This window comes from Cyanistes caeruleus, chromosome 11 (assembly GCF_971803275.1).
Source record: "Cyanistes caeruleus chromosome 11, bCyaCae1.hap1.1, whole genome shotgun sequence".
Classification (NCBI taxonomy): Eukaryota; Metazoa; Chordata; class Aves; order Passeriformes; family Paridae; genus Cyanistes; species Cyanistes caeruleus.
The window spans coordinates 6,484,539-6,506,752 of record NC_141711.1 but is presented as its reverse complement, the minus strand read 5'-3'; the positions used below and the strand labels follow the sequence as shown (position 1 = coordinate 6,506,752).

General features: G+C 43.1%; 1 long non-coding RNA gene across 12 annotated transcripts in view; it reads right to left on the bottom strand.

Annotated features, from left to right (window-relative positions):
• LOC111934992 (uncharacterized) overlaps positions 1-22,214 on the bottom strand; it is a 109,502-nt gene that overhangs the window by 62,621 nt on the left and 24,667 nt on the right. For 7 of the 12 annotated variants that reach the window (XR_002867546.2, XR_015274993.1, XR_015274995.1 and 4 more), the window contains exon 2: positions 554-676. The exons of 4 other annotated variants lie outside the window; for them this stretch is intronic. This is a non-coding gene — a long non-coding RNA (uncharacterized LOC111934992). Of the gene's footprint in view, positions 1-553; positions 677-7,327; positions 7,401-22,214 lie in introns of those variants that run through there. One more of the 12 variants, XR_002867549.2, reaches the window with a different exon arrangement.

Below are 22,214 nucleotides of genomic sequence, written 5' to 3'. Positions count from 1 at the left end.
CTGCAAATACCTTTTCATTGTGCAACTGCCTTTTCCTCAAAATTACGTTAAACTTATTTAAGGCTTCTATTTCAATTTAATTTAAAATAGATTTCCTGAAGATTAAAAACCTTTGGGTTTTCTTTTTGGCCCTCCCCTTGTTCCTACTTCCCATGTAATGATGCCATAATGATTCACTATTTGATGTTCTCTGGCTTCAGACTTATAGTATAATTGCCTAATTTCTTATGAGAAAGGCAGATAAGAAAATATTTCAAGAGGCTTGTAAATAACTGACAAGGACCACAAGACTGCAGTTATTTTAAATTTATATCTGAAATGCTTTGCTGTGCCAGCTGAAATACTGTGTTTGTATAGTTGTTCTGTGCAGCCTGTATCATTTATCACTCAGTAACCAGCATGAACTGTACATCCTGCTTTAAAACCTCAAAGTATTTTCCTAGTTACCATTACAGCAAGGTATTATATTCTTCTGGAGAACCCATAGTGGAGTAATAAATTGCATGACTTTGAGTAAAAGACTCCTCTTTGATTTAACTCTAACCAGTCTTACCAACTAGAAGTTTCCAGTCCTGCATGGTTTCTTGGCTTTCCTGTGCCAAATGAGCCAGATTTTGATCTCCTCCAGATTTCAGCCTCCTGAAAGTAGTTTTCTTAGCTATATTTTATTGCACTCCTGAAAAATAATTAAAGAAAAAAAAAACTTAAACTCTGTCTTGAAAGCTGAACTTGCAATATCTTTCCATCCTGGCATTTAACTCTAAGAGGGAATATGGGTAATCCAATATATCCAGCTCCCAGCATCATGCTGCTGCTCACATAATGAATGTTACAGGTGGTGGTGCTTATGCTAATAAGGAAGTTAATGAGAAAAGCCAGGCTGCTTCATGCTTTGTAAGAAAGAGAATGAAACCCTACATTTAGCAACTGGGCAAAAACAAACATTAGAAAGCATGGGTACAATACAAACAAGATAAAATTCAAGAAAGGAGAAGGAAACTATCATAACTAGAAACAGCAATGAGTAGTGTTAGACATTGCTGTTGTGTAATGCTGCCTTGTTTACATGATTTATGTTAATATTGTTAATTACTTCCTGAAAAATGGCTGAAATAAGGATTTAAAAATAGGGTGAACACGTGGAGAGAGGAAAGATCAGAAATCCAGAATAACTTGAGTTTAGATGGGTGTCTACAGATCTCTGCCTTGTTCATAGGTGAAAACTTCAGGCCTTGTAAAAGGATTCAAATGTAAAAAAGATCCCAGCAAGATTTTAGTCACAGCAGATAGGTAATTCTTTACTGGGAGAATGGTGAGGCTCTGGCACAGGTTTCCCAGAAAACCCAAGAACCAGTGGATGGCCAATACCTGGAAGTGTTCAAGGCCAGCTTGGATGGGGCTTTGAGCAACCTGGTTTAGTGGAAGATGTCCCTGCCCATGGCAGGGTCTTCAGGTTTCTTCCAACACAAACCCTTCTTATGCTTCTGAGATCACACAAGTGAGAACCTTTGGTATTTTAGGTTCAGTCCAGTCTGTCTTTACTTCTGTATCTGCAGAGCTTTGCTTTGCAAACAGTGATAACCAAGTAAAAGTGAAGGACGTGCAGGTAAGACAAATTTCTCCAGTTACCTACACTCACAGCTGTGCAGAGGTGAAATGAAATTGTTTGCATCATTTCCAGCTTTGGGAGAGCCCCCTTTCCCTCCCTCTCCCCATAGAAAGCAATATAATCCTTTAAGTGGAACCATGGTTAGAACCTACCCAAACACCACACAGACAGGTTTTGTTCTGACACATGTGGTGGTGTACTATTTATTCTCTTTCTGACTATAATTAATTGTAGCTAAGCACTTGACATTCCTCTCTGAGAACACTTCTGGTTTGGCAAAAGTTCAGGGAGAGTTAAAGAACCACCTCCCAGAGCTATTCTAACCTGGAGAAAAAAAAAAAGAGGATGGGCAGGCAGGTTGAAACACATGGATTAATTGGTGCTAAAGTAAATTAGTGTATCTAGAGAGAAGAGTAGAATAAAAGGAGGGGGCTGTAAGCCTGGATAGGCCTTGAACTGCTCTAAGAAAGGATCTTAGAGGCATTCCTTTGTTTCCTACTTTATCATTAATTATTGCTGGTGTTTTGCAAACATAGGCATGTGCACACCAGGTAATGCAGAAGTGTTCTGGAGACCCCCAAGGCAGATAGATGAGGAAACCAGCACGTCTGCACAGAGCAGTGCTGGCCACAGACCAACCACTTCAGCTCCCCAAAAGAGCATCACCTCATGGAGACATCTCACTTGGGTACAGCACCAGATCCAGACCTGCAGCACCCAGGCAGTGTTTAGATCATGTCTTCCCACAGAGAAACAAAGTGTGGGATGGAGACAGAGAAGTCACTGAATAGAAGAGCACAAACACATTTCTTCAAAGTATGGAAAATAAACATCCACCACGTTAGATTGCCTTGATGTTTCTGGGCCTGTTTTACAAAGGAATATTCTTGAAAACCAAATTCAGTGTCTGAGATGGATTATTTTGTGCTAGTTGACAGTCTGTGAGCATCTTAAATACTGCCCATGAGAGGAATAACCGCATGGAGGAAGATCCACTGCTCCATGGACAGACCTCAGTTTCAGTCTCCTCACACAAAATGCGTCAGTGTGCATGGTCACAAATGGGCAGGGAGGCAGGCTTACTATCTAAAACTCTGTAGATCTCAGCAAAAGCCCAGACCAAACTGACTGCAATGGTGCTGCTTCCCAGCCTGAGAGCCTCACTGCACACCAGGACCATGGTGACAGTCACTGATGCAGATGTGGCCAACACAGGCTCAGCAGAGCCAGGACCTGGGGTTTTTTTGTTCAGCAGTAGTTTCCACTGCTCTCTTTGGGAACTTGGGGGAAGGAAGCTCAGATAGCATCAGCAGATTCTGCCAGGCTCTCGGTGGATTGGTTTGTGTGTATCCCATGAACAGCCTCAGCTTTGGTACCAGTGCTGAATGAAGATACCAGGATGTGGCTCCCAAAGGAAGATCCCTGGGGCTGCTCATACCTCACCCCATCCCATCAGGGATTTCCAGAGGACATGAAGTTCCTGAGAAGAAGGAACAAGTCTCACAGCCTTTTCCACTTAAAAATAAACCCATTAAATGAGAGGAAGCAGGGCAGGTGGCTCATTTCCCGAGCCCTGCGACGCTGATTGCAGGGCGAGTCCGGGCTCTGATTCACTGGCCAGGCTGGGACCATTGTCCCAGACAGCCATGCACAGGAAGGAGGGCCCAGTCCCAGCACCTGGGGCCAGCACACTGGCACAGCACCACACCCTGGCACCCCAAACCCAGGTGGGACTCACAGATCCCTGTGCACAGCCAAGCAACTTTCCCCTTCTTTGCTTTCCTCTCCTGGTGTTTGAGTACCTGCTGCACTAGCACAGCACTGAGCTGCTGCTTCCAACAGACCCCAGATACTCCCAGGAAAAAATAAAAAATAATCACACCCTGCACATTTAGTACACATCTGAGAAATCACTGACATTTTCCTCTTCCGTGGTTCCGGTTAAAAGAGCAAGCATCAAACTGGAAAGACAAATCACTTCCCATCCCAGATACCGTACTTGGTGATGAGCTTATCTAGAAAGCCATGCCAGGAACACTGTGAGCAGGAAAGCACTGATTGACAGCTAAGCCCTTCCTCCCAATTTAAGACATTTTATGTCCTCCTGGGTCCTTCTTTAAAAGAGCCTTTCCCTTCTCTCGTGCTCCCTGTTCTCTGTGGCAGTGGCTGATAAATTAAGATGACAATATGGATTGATGAGGCTGAATCTGCCTCCAGCCTGGCTCATCTCTTTCCTTGATGCTGCGATGAAGTCACTGTCCCATGTCTGGCACCCCAGTGTGCATCCAAGGAACAGCTAAAGTCGTCATAAATCCAGGCTTTCCCAGCAAGATCAAGGAGGAGGAGGGCCCTCAGAGGCCTCCACTGAGGCAGGGGAAGCTGTAACAAGTGTGTGAAAATTAACTGGATTCATGTTTTCATTTGATACTGCTACACATATGGGCAGAGGCAGCCCTGCACTCGCTTGGGTCCCATCAGATGCGAAGGGTTTGCAGCTGGGAAGTCCCTTCTGTTTGTGTCACCCAGCCTGAGTTCCACTCCTCAGCACTCAAAACACAGCTCCCAGCCCAGGCTGCCTCACTTCCAGATGGGGCTGATAAAGCAAATGCTTGCACCTGTGTTGTGCAGACATGTATATCCAGAGATTTTGCTGACCACTGTGAAAACAAAGCCTCTAACACATGGATTCAATGAAAATAGGATGGGCAAAGCTCTGCCCCCACGCGCTTGTAGAGCTCAGGAGGAATGAGATGTGTTCATCCTGCTGGTTTAGGATGTCACACATCACTTTCTAGTAGCAAACATGGGCTGAGCATTCCTTGCTCCTCGCTAATGGCATTACCCCATCTGCCTCCTGGGAGCGGCTCATCCCTTCTGTGCCCAGCACCAGGGAAAGGCTGGCTGCAGGTGCATCACTGCTCTCTCTGCAGAGGGAAAGCAGCAGCAGCTTAACTCCTTTCTCCCCACTGTCAGAAAACACAATTGCATCACTGAAAAAGTTACATTTGTCAAATTGGCATTACACTTGTCAAATTGCAAAGTAGCTCATAAACCGAGGCCAAGGATTGTGATTCCTCTGAGCCTTCTGGTACTCACTCTGACTCTGTCAATTTAATACCCCAGCAGAACAAGGCTCCTCTCCTCTGTTCTTGTCTGAGGATTGAGACTAGATTAATTAAAGTGACTACTTTAATCTTGGAGTTTATGAGTGAAAACTGAGCATACTAAAATGGAGAAATGTGCTTTTTGTCCTTAGTATTTTTCATATTTCCCAGGAAAATGTCTAAACTGATGACAGCACAATATCTCTTCCTTTAGTTCTGGCCTTACCTTTTCTGTTTTCTGTAAATGAAAAAGGGGAGGGAAAGGTTCAGATTTGCTAGACTTCAAAATTAAATATGTCACCACATAGCTATATGCAGAAACAGTCACAAGCTGTCATCAGTTTCCTGTTCTGGGGGATTAATAATCTTCATATAAGAGTTTCAGTATTTTTACCATCTTATTAGGGAAAAACCACAAGCATTAAACTTCTGCACTAGGTGCTAATTCTTTGACACTTTGGGCTTTTTGTCTGTTTTTAAACAGAAAGTATTTGCCCTTCATTCGGGGGGGGGGGGAAAATATCTTTACCTGGAAATCACCCTCTGTGCAATTACCTGTAAAGACTTCAAATGAAGCAAGGCTTCATTACTTTGGAGAAGATTTTCATGTGAACATAGCTCTCCTCACAGGGGGCTGCCAGCTTTGTTATTAATGGCTGCTCCCTCACATTCTTTTCTTTTGACTGTTGCACTATTGCTGCTGCTGTGGAGCAGGTCTTGCCCAAGGGGGAAGAGCTGGTGCTTTTGAGGGGGTGGCTGGGTGGTGGCAGTGAGGAGCCAGGTCATTCATTACCCACCAGGTCTACCCAAAAACAATAATTCACAACTTGCAGAATGCAATCAAGTGCATTCCTCTCCAGGGTGATTAAAGAAATATTCAATTTGGTGCAACTGAGGTACAAAAGCTCTCTGTATCCTTCCTCTGCCAAGCATAGAAGAATACAAAAACTCCCATATGCCAAAGATGTATCATTTACATGGAATCCAGGCAGCTTCATGCAATCACTGATTACACATAATTGTCCCAAAAATGAGGGGCAGGGGGAGTAAATCAGCTTATCAGTGCTCATGGTTTATTTTACTTCTCCCAAAGGAGGAGAAGCATAGGTTTGCTAGGAATCCTTTTTTCTCTACTAAGGGTAAAAATCTGAAATGAAGAATAAAATACAGAATAAAAATTCTTAGTTCTGATTTTGTAACTGCATTCAGTTTAAAATCTACAAAGAATATAAAATTGATTTAAAGCCAATTCTCCCTAAACAAGAAAAATGGAAGTGGCAATGGATGAAAAATTCAAGCAAACTGTTTGTTTTCCTCTTCTTGTTTCTCCCAGGCTTCTGCTCCCCCAAATCTCTAGCAATGGTATAAATCACATGCAGGTTTCTTCAAAACATTGCTAAACATCCAGCAGGAGAAAATGACATTGCACATAACTTAACAGCAGTTGTGCCCTACCATATTAAAAATCAATTATACTTCACATCATGAAGTCTCAACTTACAGCAGATATTTGTGGTGCTAATTTGAGTTGTCCTGGATAATTAGAGGATCTCTATCTCCATCATTATAAAAAAATTACTTTTTCTCAGATTTGAGATACAGTCATGATGATTTTAATAAAAGCCAGATTGTGAGTAGCTCTAATACTCCAAATCTTTAATGTATTTATCCACAGTATTCACAGAAGAAAACTGAGCACCTTTATGCCCATTTCAATCAATGGGGAACTGAAGTTCATCCAGTAACAGGGTTCAGACACTCAGAGACAAAAGCCCCCTACTTGCCTCCACTTTTAACACATACATTGCAAAAACCCCAACACAGCCACATGGATGGTGACAGGAAAAAGAGATCAGACCTTTCCTGGAGAGGACCTGAGCTTCCAACACCCACAGGCTGCTGTCTGTCTTAATGCACTGCAATATTTCTAGTGTCAGCCTGGCTTTATCAGGGGGGATGCAGAAACACAAGCCTCAAGTAAGTTATAGAATATGGTAGTGGGGAAAATCAAGAAAAGTGCCGGAGATTTGCCTGCAGCAGGGAGAGGGTTATTTGCCTCGAAAGGGTTATTGTTTCAGAATTGTTTGATGAAATAATAAACAAAATACTGCACTGCTAATAGTTTCTGTAGACCCATGCTGCCTTGCAATGCAGAGGAGGATGTGTACTCCCTGCCCAGAGAGGGCTTCCTGCATAGTTTCAATGTGAAGGAACACGCACTCATTTGTCAATGACAAAAAGCTAGAATGCAATTTCTTAGCCTTAGTGCTTTCTCTTAAGCAGAAATAGTCCCATCAACGTCTGAGGTGTTTAAGGAGATTCAAAAGGTTTTAATGCTCAGGCTTCTTTTCTAAATTGAATTAAGACTGCACTGAACCAACGTTGCAAAGGACAAAGGTCAAAGCTTTATTTATATAATACGAGGATGTAATGCAATAACCGGCTGTTGGAGGCACGTAAGTAAAAGATCAGGGACAAAGCTGCAGACAGGATGTCAGCAGTGCACAGGGAATTAGCCATGCAACTCCCTCTCATTAATTACAGATACGCACGTCCGAACCACCATACATCATTATGAAGGCGTGCCCAGCAGTAACTGTGATTCATACTTTACCATTAACAGTGCAAGAAAAGGTGAAAGAGGATTGTGTTCTTCTGGCATCATCAGGTAATCTTGTGGGTTCTTCCTATGTCCAATCCAAAATGAAACAGCAGCCATGGAAAAACATGGTAAGGAGGAGTTTTCATCGTTTCCTGAAGTACCATTTCTAGTTATGTTACTATATAAGGAATAAATATTTCCATACCAATTTTCAGTCAGCAATGTAATATTTTTCTACAAAACCCTAACAAATATTAATATTGTTACACCTTACAAGATCTCAATAAGCATGTTCTGTGTCAACACACCTGTCAGAGACAAAAAGATTTAAGAGCTCAGAAGGACTTTGAAAGTTCCATTTCTAAATACTGCTTTTGTCCAAAGTATGTTGCTTGCTTAACATAGGGCACAACCTGCAATTTTACTCCCAGTCAAATACATCTACAACTTACTGGAGCTCATCATATATATTTGGGGTACAAGACTAAGTTTTGTGCCAAACATTCTCTTCCTATGTATTTGCAAAGAAAAAAACCCAAAAAACAACCAATTAAAACCCCCAGTTTCAGCAACAATAATGCAGAAAGGGAAAAACATTTCACTTGTTATATCTGCTGTAGATGCTGCTTCCTTCTTATTTCTTTTTTAATATGAGCATCACATCCTATTCAACATCTGATTTTCCTGTTTGTGTAAGAGTCCCACAAAGACAAAAATCCATCTTGAGGTAACAGAATGTACCTAAGGATTTACTGCCCTTCTCTAAGAACCTGTTGACATTTGGTTTTGTCCTCATGACATCTGTAACGAATGCAACATTGGAGCCCAAAGGCTTTAAAATAAAGTTTACCAGCATTAACTGCCAGGTAGCCTTTTCAAATGTTTCTCATGCACTTCCTACGCCAGATTCAGAAAAATGCAGGTCTTCATGTAGTCTCTAACCAATGGAAAAGGTCTGTCAAAGATTTCTGGTAACCAGGTGTAGGCTATTTCCCAGGCACTTTGCTGGCAGAGAGCAATGGCTGATGTTCTTCACCTCAAGTGAACTGTACCCTGTAGGCTGGGAAAAAGCCAAGCCAAGAATCTGCTCTTCAGCTGAGCTATTTTACACGTAAAAACACCAATTATGGCTCTTGTTCACCCACAGAGTCTTGAACAAGGCTGTGCTTGGAATGGGAACTCTGAGTACCCCTTGTCATCATTGGTCTCCAGAAAGATAAAGGTCAAATATACATTATTGGTAGGCTTTGACCAATTCTCAGGGCATGAGAGCCCTTCTCTCCCACAGGGCAGGACAGCATCTCAGTATCTGCAGTGCCTTCAGTCACCTACTTTAATTGTGAGACTTCTTTATTTTTTTTTAAACACAAAACTGGTCTCTTTGGAAAAGAAAGACAATGTTTTAGCTTTTTTGTGTTATCACTAAGCTGACAACACAACTTCAGCTTACCAAATGAACTCTAAAGTGTCACTGCACTTCAGCTGTTTCACTGTGGTCACCCCAATACAGCTGAGAGATGTAAAGGCCTCATAATATAATACAGAAAATGATCAGTGTAAGAGTTGTGAATTTCTTTGTTAAGGATAGTGGGGTTTTGCACTACAACTCAGTTTTTCAGGATGGGAATACTCTCAGCTTTTGGCAGCTGAAGATTCAGAATATGCAGGAGAGGCTGACTAACACCCCATTAGAGCCATCCTTTAATTTCTGTGATCTCTTGTCTTTGCCTGCTTAGAAGAGTCTCTCCAAGACTGAAACAAGCCTTAATCTTTCACTCTCTGCTCCTGTGGTCTAAGTCCTGCCATATAAAATACTTTTTATTTGAGTCTGTTGAGAATTAAGCAGCTTTTTGTAGATAAAATTCATGAGTCCGTGGTTGACTTTTCCAGACCCCCAGAGCTTTGGGCTGTCCCAAGTCCTGCAGTGCATTAACCTACCCTCAAGAAAAGTACACCTCATCTTAGATCAGCATAAAAACAAAACCTTTCCAGAGGAAGAGAGCACACTCTTAAGTCCGGTGTCCCTACAAAAACAGAAGGTAAAGCACAGGTTTCCAATGATGTTCTAAAAGGTGTTTCAGCCATTTTTACGTCTGGTTATGTAACTATAAGCAATAACACATATTTTTAAGCAAGCACCATTTAGTGAGCTTGGTGACCTTGCTACACACATAAACGCATCCCTCGAGAGGAAAAAAGGTATAATGGCTGGTTTGGGATTGATGGATTTACTGTGGGTCTGTGCTTAAACAAAAGAGAGGGAGGTGAGGAGAAAGTGAATGTTTGGAAATACCACCTCAGAGAAAAGGAGATATAAAAAGAAAACGTAAAGTGAAATGTTGTTTATGGTTGCTCAACACAAGAATAGACAAACTTTTAACATGCAACAGAGACTTAAACACAACATGGACAGAGGAAATTACTATTCCAGTTCTACAGAGAGAATGCCAGTCTCAAAATGCAACTTCTTAAGAAGTGGGAAACTGCCAGTGACTGGACATTCCCCAACTCAATGCTTGTCTTCTGCATTTTGATGTTTCATGGTGTAGGACTTCCGTTTGCACGATGGGAAGCACAAAGGCCCTTGTGTTTGCTTTGGGCCTCTGGCTGCTATTGTAGTACACAACATCATAAATATTGCTTGCATTCTTTCAGCACTACACAGCAATTCTAGAAGATGAAGAGCAGCTATCTGGGCTGAGGGTGCAGTGTATTGTAAGCACTAGTGACCCCTTCCTTAAACAGCCATTGCAAAGGAAGAAGAAACAGAAGAGGGAGCAGAGGGCAATCACAGAGGGGAGAAGGGAAAAGACAGAATATCACAGTGACCTGTCCACAGAGAAACTTTCTGCTGCCCCAGGAACCAAACTGCTGAAATAGAAGGAAGGTCATAAGGACCAACCAGTGAACAACCCAAATCCAATTGCATCAAGAAGTATCCTGGAGACTAAGGATGGATGCAGCACCACAGAGTAGAAAAAAGTGACACTGACATCTTGCTTAAATGAGAACATCAGCTGAACTTTCTTTCTGTTGCAATGAAAGAATTAAATGCAATGTGCAATTAATTCAACAGTTTATTGTCAGGGTGGAGAAAGAGCTTCTACATTCCAGGAGTGTTTTATTACTGCCTGCTTTTGAATTGCAAAGCAGTGAGCTCAAGTGTATCTATAGTAAGACCATTGTAAGAGGCATTTTTGTTATCCAATGCCTCAGAAGAACAGGGGGGACTCCAGATACATCTCTGTAACTACATTTTAGGAAGCTGCTGCAAGCAGGCACACAGCTGCTTAGAGGCCATCAGAAACAGAATTAACATCTCCCTGTGTGTCGAGACACACAGAGCTCATAGATGGGTACCCCAAAGCTGTGTTTGCATTCTGCAACTTTTAATTGACAAAAACATGCAACTGAAACTTCTGCAAGTATGAGGCATGCAATCATACTTTCCCTGAGTAACCATTTCTGAAATGAATGTTTGATCTTAGGGAATGCAAAATCCTGTTCCTGAAATCAGATGCATAAATCACATTCACTTTTGGACATCTCAGCCTTCAGCATGTGACTTAAAACCCTACAGCACAAAAACCATCCCTGTGTAGTTATGTTGCACAAAAGGAAGAGAGCTGTTCTCACTGCTGCCATTCTCTGTAGGACTTGCTATTCTTTCCAGAACTGTAGATTTTTGAAGCTATGGCAATTTACACTTCTCTGAATCTCCCTCTCTGAGCTCCTCCGAGATTATTTAGCTATGATTTTATGTGTAGTAATAGCAGGGACTAGAGAACTATTCTCTCTCCTGGGGATGTGAGATCATCCCCAGATTTCTTCTAACATGAACAAACTCAATCTGTACTCTATCTGTAATCTATTTTACATGCAGGTAAAACAAAAATGGAAAGGGGAGTGCTTCTTCACCAAGTCAGAGGTTACAATTTAATTTGACTTCGACTCAATTTTACACAGCGCTGCTCCCTTTAAAGCAAAGAAACCTGAGGATTGAGGAGCACGTGGGTGACATGGGGACACCCAAAGGTGTCTGAGCACCTCTGGGTGATGTGCAGCTGTGGTGGGGATGCAGCTCTGTGCAGCACAGAGCCCTGTGAGCTGTGACAGAGCAGCCACCGCTGACAGGCAGCAGTGGCTGAATGAGGTGGCCGATGGTTCCCAGCTGCAGGGACAGTGTCCAGCCTGGTGCAAAGCCCTCACTGCAATTGGAATTAGTTGGAGGCCTTTTTACCAGGCTCAGCAGGGACAGCAGGAGCCAAAGGGCCCTGGGGGAACAAGTGGAACACAGTCCCTTTGGGGCTGGGAATGCTGAGGCAGGGTATTTTCTCACAAATGGGATGGGACCATTGGGTGACGAGTCATGAGCTTTTATTTTGGGCCCCAGTCTCAGCTACAGGCTCAGGAGATGGCACAAGCTCATGTCTCCACAAACAGCTAAAGATCTCTTTGTTACAGAACATTTTAAAAGTTTTTCAGCCAACAGCATATTGCTAAAGCTTACACACAATTGTTCTATCCAATCACTAAAAGTATACATATACCTTCTTCAAACAATGCTTGCTTGTTTGCTTTCTATTAACAATACACAATACTCCGTTATTAAGCTTAAAAACTTCTACACTACCTTGATAATCATATTTTTTTTGCAGTCTTAAGGTCTATCTTAGCCAAGCCTAAAACTCAACTATTGTTTCACATCCTTGCATATTGTATTATTGCATCTTCTTCACTGTCAGGATTTGCAGCTGCAGCTAGCTCTAAGTTCTCTGCTTTTTCTTTTCTAAGGCCTATTTTCACAGCTTCTAAAAGTCTTCTTACTTTTGCTATTTCCCACAGAGGTTCACAGTGCCACTGCCTGCTCCAGACCACCCCTCCAAGGCAGGGTGTGAGCTCTGCTGCTGCCAATCAGTCCTAACTATTAGAGCCATTAAAATAAACCCCAGCAAAAGTATTGCTGACACCCCAGGTTATGTAAAGGGCCAGTTTCAGACAGCAGCCTTGCCCCTGTTTTGTTACAGACTCCCTTCCACCCTTCTTGCTCGATTTCTCACCAGTGGCAGTGGCTCAGGTCTCATAACAGGAAGTCCCAAGCTTGTCCTGGTCTCATCACCACACACCAAGCAGGAATTTGGAGCAGCATTATTGTCTGGGGCACCTCAGGACACAACATTCTCCTGAAGTGGCATTTGTTTCTTTTAAAAGCATTATTTTTAACAGTTTGCTTAAAAGCAATACTGCAGTGTGAGACAAGGCACCCATGACACACCAACCTGACTAACTGGAGTTCCAAAAGCTCTATCACAGACCCCCTGAAATGGGGGGCATTTAATAACTGTATTTCTTAATGTGGAGGGGCATTCTTGGATCAAATCTTTTCTGGTTTTGATACAGCAGAGACTCTCCAGGCCATGCCTAAGGTGCAAACCTCACCCGTTCCCAAAAGCCGCAGATTAAGATTGCAGTGAGTTACTGCAGGCACTAGACTGGCAATTCCAGGACAAGACACATCACCCAGGGCACAGATGAGATTCTCCAGCACGTTACCACTTCCTCTGGTAGCAAGGAAAGGCAGAGACCTGAGCTAGGAAACCCACACCAGCAAGAGGAAAATGTAAGGTTTTGGGCAGGTTGTTCTAGGCCAGAGGGATCAGTTGGACAAGTACAGGAAAACAGAGACTGTGGTCTGGACAACAGACATGCAAGAGAAAATCTGATTAATCTGGAGGGAAGAATTACTGAAACTTAGTCCATGGGAAGTTTGGAATAAAATTATCATCATTCTGTTTTGGAGAGAAGACCGAAAATTAGAGCATTCTTTACAGACAGGAAATGAGAAAGGAAACCCATCAAAACAATATTAAGTTTTTCCAAATTAGACAACAGCTGAGATTCACATTTTTTGGTCCCTTGAGCTGCCAGGCACTCATCTTTTCTTTCCAGTAACCCGAGAGGGAGCCAGGTGTCCCCAAGCCCGTTCCCAGGCTGTCAGAAGGGTGCAGCAGAGGTTGCCAAACTGCTGCTTCTCCAAAGTGGAAACCATGGAGCTGGGTACCCTCAACCCAGGCAGTTGCTGGGACACATCTACCCTAAACCTGCAGATACCAGAGCCAGGAGCAGCCTGAAAGGCTGAGAGGCACTGAGCCAGCAAGCCCTGGAAACCCAGACTCCCTGACACCTTGCCAAGCAGCTTGCCAACAACCAGGCAAAGGGCCAGCGCTTCAGCGCAAGTCAGTAGGAACCTCCTCTCTGCTTTGGTATCAGCTAGCCAGACTTCTCCTGAAGGGAATGCTTGTCACTCCTGCTGGGAAGCTGCATGTGTGGCCCTACAGCCCACTTCCTACCAGCCCTTGCATGTGGGCACAGCAGTCAGCTGTGGAGATGTGACCCCAGCGCATCTTGTGTCACACTTGACGCTTATTTCCTCTCCCCTTCCAAAGCCAGATTTAACACAATCTATTCTTCCTGCCCTATGTTCTTTGCTTGAGGCTGCTTTGCCTCCATCCTGAGACAACATATAATTTTATGAGGGACATTTTATAGCAGACAGCTTCCCAGTTCCTCTATGACCATTTACTGCTGTAGGATGCAGCTGCTTTGTGCCCATGCATCATCCTCAGGCAAAACACTTTGGTAAAAGCTAAACATTCTAGAAGGGTTTTAAAAGACTTATGATCCCAAGTGAGTCTTTAAATATATTCTATTGATTAGTTTTGGCTATATATATGAATAAGGAGTTGAGGATCTGTCCTGCAGCTTTAACTTAGGCTGTTCACATACTACAGCAAGAGCGACTTTTGTCCCAGTCAGAATTAGGCCCTCAGTCCTGAAGCCAAGAACAACAAACTCAAATGTGACCTTTGCATGACAGGGTTGTATGAAGAATGAGCTAGGCTAAACCCCAAACTTACATCTCCTCTTACAAGACATGTGCACATTCCCACTGGCTTTTGGAACTCTGCTCCTACCTGCTTCCTGGAAACCCAGAACAGACAAGACAGCATGACAGCTTTCACTGTTTTTTTTCTTGAGATACCCTCCTTGTCCTTTTTCCTTTTCCCCACTTTTAAAATCACAGTGAGATTTCTTACTTCCAGATTTCTCTAATCTTTTCCCTGTGGTGTGTCCATTTTAGCCAGCCTCCCCTCTTCCCTCTAATACCCGACACTGCTCTCTTTGTCAGGGAAGTCGTGGGGAGTTCAGGTTTTCCCCTCTCCATTTCTCTTTGGACCTGACACTGCTCCTGACCCCTGCTCAGCCTTCGCTTTGAAGTGCTTTTTCTGCTCTCTGCTTTCCCACTGGATTGTGTTAACCCTCCTCCTTTCCCCGCTCCATCAGTTGGCTTCAATAAGCGAGAGGAGCTCACTGGAACCTCCTCTTTTGTGTTATCAGCATGCTTTCACTTCTCATAAAACCCTACCCACCTTCCACATAAAACAGTTCAGCAAAAGATGACAGCTTCCAAGGCCTGAGAACACTGCTAAATTCCACGTGGGAGCACTGCTGGCTGTCCCAGACAAGGCTGTCAAATTGGTCTTGTGTTTGACCTAGGCAACTTCACAGTAATGTCTAAAAACAAGCAGCCACCTTCTCCCCTCTCCCCAGGTCAATGGCATTCAAGGGGCTTTTCTGCCATGTGCTGCACACAGCACTACCCTCGTGGTAGTGCAGCTTTGCACTACTGCAACTTTGTTCCTGCTCAGCTGCAATTTTAATGGAAAACGCCCACAAATTTGGTTTAAGTACAGATGACTGATTTGATTCAGCCTCCTTGGTGCTACAGCTGCTAACGGATGGGTGTTCAGGTCAGAGCAAGAAATGGCATCAGCACAAAGAACGGCTCAGCTCTTACTTATTACAGACTCCTGTATGCTTCCCAGATCTATAAATATTCACGTTATTCCCACAGAGGGGAAGAAAGAGGATGATTTGTATCCTTCTAGCTTGTTCTGTTAACACATTCCCATTTTTCAATGTTTTCCAGTTGGGTAAATACCATGACGAACAGGAAACCCTTGTGACAGAAAATACATTTTAGAGTAAATTGCATTGGTGCATAGTTTATAAATATTTGCAATGGAATGTGGAAAATATCTCTATTGATCACGTTAATGTATGCTGGATACAGAGGACCAATTCTCTAAGACATGAACAGAATTGCCACTACAGGAAAAAAATCATGCAGAATTTGTATGTGCTATATAACACATAGACAAAAATGCTTTAAAGTAGAAAATGCTACTTTAATTATGATGGTAAAGCTTGCTTTATTTTCTATACCTCTTTTGCCAGAAAGTTAAGCATCTCACAAAAATCTGAGTCATATTGCCTGAGGATCAAAACCAGAGAAAACTCAAAGCTTGCTAAAATGTTATAACCTTTTAACCACTCCATTAGTGAGAGCTAGTAATAACATTTAAATAAGAACATAAAAACATTATTTTGCTCAAAAATCACATTGCAAAGATAAACAGTAAGAGCTTGGGAATACCCTGATTAACACAGCAGGCTGAAGGACTTGTATAGATCTCTCCTCCACTCTTCTAAGTATTTTTCATTATTGCTTACTAGATTATTAATTATTTTTGAAAGGATTATTGTAGTTACAAATTCCCACTCAGGCTTCTTCACTCACCACTTGAGAATACTGCAAAGGAACACTTTTCCACACATGAATGTGATCCACATGTGCACGTGGCTTTGTGCATGTGGGAGCAGCACAGGGACACTGAGCCACAGCATTCCAACACAACCCCAGGGGTTTGACTGATCCCCTCCCTGACATCTCAGCACAGGTTAATTCCTCTGTGCCACACTGATGCAGCTGTACCAGCAATAACAACCTTTCTCTCCTCCCCCCTTTTTTACCCTGGGCATTTTAAGGCAAGTACTACCTGGGAGCCTTCAAACCCCTTTCACCCAACACAATGGTGATCTTACAGCTGCTCATTTTCCAGCTTCCATCAGCATCATGCAATTAAAGGATCTCTGTCATGAGTCATTAAAACCCCTCCCCATGAAGCTGTTCAAAACATAAACCAGCCAAGAAAGGGCACTGGGAATGTTGCATGTGGAGTTCACAGCCCCTCACTTCACAGCTACCAGCCTGCTTAGGTGAAGTGACTTCTCACCTTTAAAATAATAATAATATATAATAATAATAATAATAGTAGTAGTAGTAATTATACACACTGAGTGCCCATTCAGCTGTTTTACTGGCAAGTAGCTTAACCAAATGGAAAACAGGGTGGGAATAACCTACTTTGATGTCCCCACAGTCCCTGTAAAAATCAGGGTGGCCAAGGTCACTGGTGTGTCTTTCCATACAGCCAGTGCTGATCATCTGCTCGGGGGCAGCAGGAGCCCTGGGCAGCCCTCAGCAGAGCCTCCTCCTCCTTCCAGGTATCTCAAGGATTTAGGAAGGTGAGTGCTCATGGTTATGGAGCTGGCCAAGAGCCATGACTCATTTTACACTGGCCATTAAGCAGCCTGGAGGAAACCAGCATGGATCTGAAGCTGCTGCACATGTTTACCTTGCCTGGGGGAAAACAGGGTAGGGGAAATGCTGGCAGAACCCATGTCTTGACTCTGTACACAAATATCCTCCACCCCCCACTCCAGATTCTTGCATTCATTGCATTACATCCTTGGTGCCTCAGCTGTGCTGTGCTGGACTGTGTAGAAAACATCAGCATCTTTCCCCCACAGCACAGAGCAGCCGTGTCCTCACTGGTGAGTTCAGGGCACCAGACAAAGGCAGAAAACCTGCAGCCCTGCCAAGCCCAAAGGGATCTGTGACAGGCCTGTACTCCGAGCCCTTCCACCACAGCATGAGAGAAATGGCTTTCAAGAACAACAACAATTATGTACATTCTGTACCATGTTAAAGAGGGAAAATAGCAACGGGAACAAGAAAATCTTGGGTTGTGAAGGATGTTCCAGCAGAGGTGATTAATGGTGTTGAAAGAAACCCACATTGTTTCAAATTTCTTTCCAATTAGCCACGAAGATACTCCCTCCTTTTCCCTCTTGTTCTATTTCCCCCTCCTTTTTTTACTTTTACCTGCATTGGATTTAGAATCAAGGTTCATGATTTGTGTTATGACAGCAGGAATAAAGGATCTGTGTTCTGTATGCATGGGGATTTAAAGCATTGCCTTTGATGGCTCATTAGCTGCATGTGGCTACATGCAACACTGCTCGACTGAGATATATTGCCCAGGATTTAATTCCAGAATTATTTCAAAGGCATTAAATCGAATGCTTGCCCTTTTCACCATGGTATTTAAATGGTACTTTGTATGCCAAACTTAAAAAGAGAACACAGGAAATACAGATGCACTGCTGCTGGAGCATGTATTGACTTTGTTAATGTGTTAAACATTTATTAGAATTTTTTTAAACAAGATAGTGTAAACTCAGTTGTTACTACAAGTAACTTTCTCTGCTACAAGAGAAAAAGGAGATTTTTTTTTTCCCTTAACTAACAAACAGCTCTCAGAACTAGTGAACAATATCTCATTTGTTCAGCAAGACTTAAAGATGAGAACAGTCTCAGGCTGGAAAAGAGATGTGAGCATTTCTGTGCTAACTGAATAAAACAAACCAGACAAAGCTTCTTCCACAGCAGGGAGAAGATCAAACCTCAGAGCTGAGCTGAAGGTCAGGAGTCTCAGAGCTCTCCAGGCACAGCCCCAACCAGCTACTCCTGGTGGAAGGCTGCTCAAGGACCCTCTGGAGAAGCAGCTCCGTGCTCTCAGCTTACAGCCTGGCAGGGACATCCAGGGATGAGTTCTTGACTCTGGTGCTCAAAAGCAAACCCTCCAAAGCTGCACTTATTTACTGCTGATTTATCTACAACCTCTGCTAAGAAAGAGTTCTCTGTATTCTCGTTTTTCCCCCATTTGCCTTGTCCCTGCGGATTCAGGGATGCTACTGGTAAAACACAAAGTGGACTTTATCCAGTTTACAACCAAACTTTCATTCTGAAATAAAGAAAACCCAAAACACAGTTTCCTTGAACTCACAGTGGGGATATCCCTCTGCTCAAGTCCCCTTGCCTACAAAGGGTCACACTTGAGTGCAGAGCCATGCAGGGGCACTGCCCAACACTCTGCCCACTCACTTCACCCCCTCTCCTCCCTGCCAGCATCCCTGCATCACAAACACATCCCAATATCAACTTTTCATCCAAGAGGCGATACATAACACAACTATTTGCACAATTTTCTTTTATGTGTGGCCACAGCTGGCTGGAGCTGGTGGCTCTGTTGGAGACTGAAGGACAGTGGGCATTACTATAATTTGCATCTGGATTTGGAATTTTACACCATTTGGGAAACACAGGCAATTACCTAGAACTGTGTTTCCATCCAGCAACACCCAGGAGTCTGCAGCAGTATTACACCACATTTCAGCTTCAGCTGGGAACCACGTTTTACCGCCTTAATCACAAGACTTCTGAGTAACCACTGTCACAAAAAGATGCAAGAGGCAGAAGAATTTGCCTTTTTGAGCCCATTAGAGAGCTTGTCATTGTGTTTTAAGTCCTCTAATAAAACAGCATTAGCAAAGACACCGAATTCCCTCATGTGCCTGAAAATACACATGCACACACAGAGATCCTCTCCACTTTCTGCCCTGCCTACCAAAGGAACTGCAAAAGAGCAAATCTGTCCAAACACATGGGCTGCATCTGGCCTGAGGTCTCTGGGGGGCTGTGCAGTGGGGACAGAGTAGGGAGGTAGAGGAAAGATTGCCCAAAGTGCTCTTTCTGGCCCAATTCCAGCACATATATAATTTAATTGGGAATGCTGCATTACCCTTAGTCACTGTGTAGCAATAGTTAACTCGGTTATTTAGTAACTAAAGACAGTTTTGTAAAATTAAATGATTTTTTTTCGTGTATGAGAGTCTGGCAAGGGACTTTACATTACACAGAAGGGTCCTAGCTTGCCACAAATGAGTGTGCACAACTGAGGCTGGTCCCATTTGGATGAAGCTTGGTTTGATTTTCCGTGGAGATTCAAGATAACATGCCCAAATTTCCGTGTACCCATATATCATAGCATAGGTATTTCCCCACTTCCACCTTAACCATGGGATGTTTTGACTCCAACACCACTTTCAGATTACACCCTGTGGTATGGAATTGCCATGCAGAGTTTTCCCAGGATCCACTATTTTCTGCATTTAAGTAAAGCTTCAGCTTCAAACAGGATGTGAAGCCCTGCTTTTACACGATTTCATGGCATGTTGAGGAATGAAGTACTGCTGTTTGAGGCAAGTGATTTACTGACATGGGGTTATCCAGAGGTTTAATTTGTCATGCATCTCACTCCCATGCTTTGTTTCCCTCTTCACTCTCTTTCTCAGAGGCAGCATGCTGCACACCCCTGGCAGTGAAAGGGCCTCCCTTCACACAGCAGCAATTAATTTTTCTCAGCTTCTCTCCAGCCAGATATCAATGATTCCTCAGGATCTGCAAAGACTCTTTAAGACCCTGTCAGAAACATGGAAGCCTTCTTTTTCCTACTGCTTAGTTAAACACAGCTTCTGCATTCAGATTACCCAGACTGATCAATCTCATTCCTTCCTTCTTGATAAAACATTGGGTGTCAGAGTCTTTTAATCCAACAACCTGCCAGCCACAGTCCCATTCATTTGCTGGCATGGAGACAGAGTAGGCTTAAAGTGATGTCTGATCATCAATGCCTTTACCTTTGGATGTTAGATTATTGCAGTGCTTACAGACTGAGCCTGGTCCTGCACATCACACCAGATACCACAGCTGGAAGAAGAGACACCCAATAGATTCACAGCTGAAGCAAGACCTCCAAAAGGTTTTGTTTTCAAAGCAAATGAATCAGCTTTAAAGCACTTTGTCCAGCCCTGGATTCTTCTAGGGCTGTGCAAACACTTGACTGCAGGGAGATGGATTTTGTCATAGCAACATCCAAGAGAAGAGTCAGTTCTGGCATTTCCATGTTCACTCTCACTTGCATCATGGTGTCTCCATCCATGGTGAGAGCCAACACACTGCCTCTGCCCTGGTCACCTTACACTGACTGTCACAAATACCCCTCATTAGAGAGGGGTGATTTTAAAAAGAGTTAAAATTCCCCAAAACAAGTATTTTGCTCAGGGATATTATTGGATCACATCCTTGAAACAGACAGAAGCTCCAGTTATTGGTCTTAAAAGTTATTTCTGACCACGCAGAGGCTCCTGTCTCCCACCACAGCTACTCTGCATTTGAGGAGAGGCACCAGCAGGATGGAAATCCACAGACAACAACTGCAGGCAGAAAGGGCTGCTTATTTATTTTACAAGGATATGATAGCAGTTAGGACAAGCTATCACAGTGGAAATATGCAGTTGCATGCAGTAATGTGGATCATAAAAAGAGATTAATTAGTGATGCAAACCTAAAGCATATTAATTAAAGTACACTAAACCAGGCATAATTTCCTTCACAACCTGCTTGATTTTAATCTGACTTGCTCTATAAAAGTGTTTTCCTTTGGGTTTATTGTTTGCCCTTTTGTGTCCTCCTCCAAAAGATACCTTCACACAACTGCCCAAGAAGCACTGTCTACACCTGCAAGGACAGGGCTCCTTGTGGCAATATTTATTTAAAAAGGGAAAATAACTGCTTGCTTATTGATTTTAAAAGGAGCTTTCAGAACACACCGAGGGGATTAACACTCAGCTCATCCTAACTCATGTTCATTGCCTGAACTCATGTAGCTCTTTCAGTTAACCTGCCAAAGTAATTTAATGATGTTTTTGATGAATCCCAAAAATAAACTCTGGGCACTTGTGATGTGCTCAGGCAAGATCATGGCAACAGAACACATGCAGGGGAGGCCAGTGGCCAAACCCAAGAGGAAACCTCTACTGAGCCAAGACTCCTTTGTCTGTGATAATTATGATTATATCACAGTTACACTTCAAATTTCCAGCTGAGATGTAGAGCTCACATGTTAAATACCATAAAGATATGGATAACTCAAGCCTGCCTGGCTTCCAGAGTGCCTTCTGCATTCCAGAAAAGAGGATACTAGTGGGGAAAAGCCACCCCTTCCTTTCAACCCCAGAGGTCAATGGCTGGGGAGGTGAAAAATGAAACCTGCCCTGTGGCCTTCAGCCAGGACTTCATTCTCAGCTTCAGCACAAGATGAAACAGGACCCAAAGTGAACAAGGGAATCTGAACATGAGGGGGAAAATAAGAATTGCTCTCTGGAGCAAATCTGAGTATGCACCATGTCTCTCAGATGTGGGGCATGTCTTCCACGCCACTGTCACTCCTGGTACTCTTTTCACCTGTACCAATTATCTCAGGATGCCTTTTGTCTTGTATGCCCACTGGCCATTCTGTGGACAGAAAGGTGGTGAAATTGGTTCCACACTTTTTATTAGAGAATCTCTCAGTATTCCTCTGCACTTCATAACCCGTGGCTCTTTGCCACAGATTTGTGACAAGCATAGAACCAGCTCTTCCTTACAGTTTAGCTTCTTTAATGTGAAATAGGGATACAGCAGTCCACTTCAGTTCCAAATCCAGCCAGAACATTTTTCTTTCAAAAGCAGTAAAGCAATATTAAGCCATTTCCTTGGGGCAGTGGAAATATGAAATACAGCAGACTCTCCTGCTTTAAAGTAGACTTTGTTGTTTTTGGTTTTTTTTTTTTACTGTGAGTGGTCTGACATATACCAGCCACCATTATACACCAATAAAAGCAAAACTCAATTTTCTGTCACAATGAAGATGACCAATAAAATTTTAAACATGGACAACACCCATACAATTCTATAAAACCTGAGCAGAATCATAAAGCTCCCTTTAAAAACACACAGACTCTCATGGAGGGGGTTCTACAGTCGTATAAA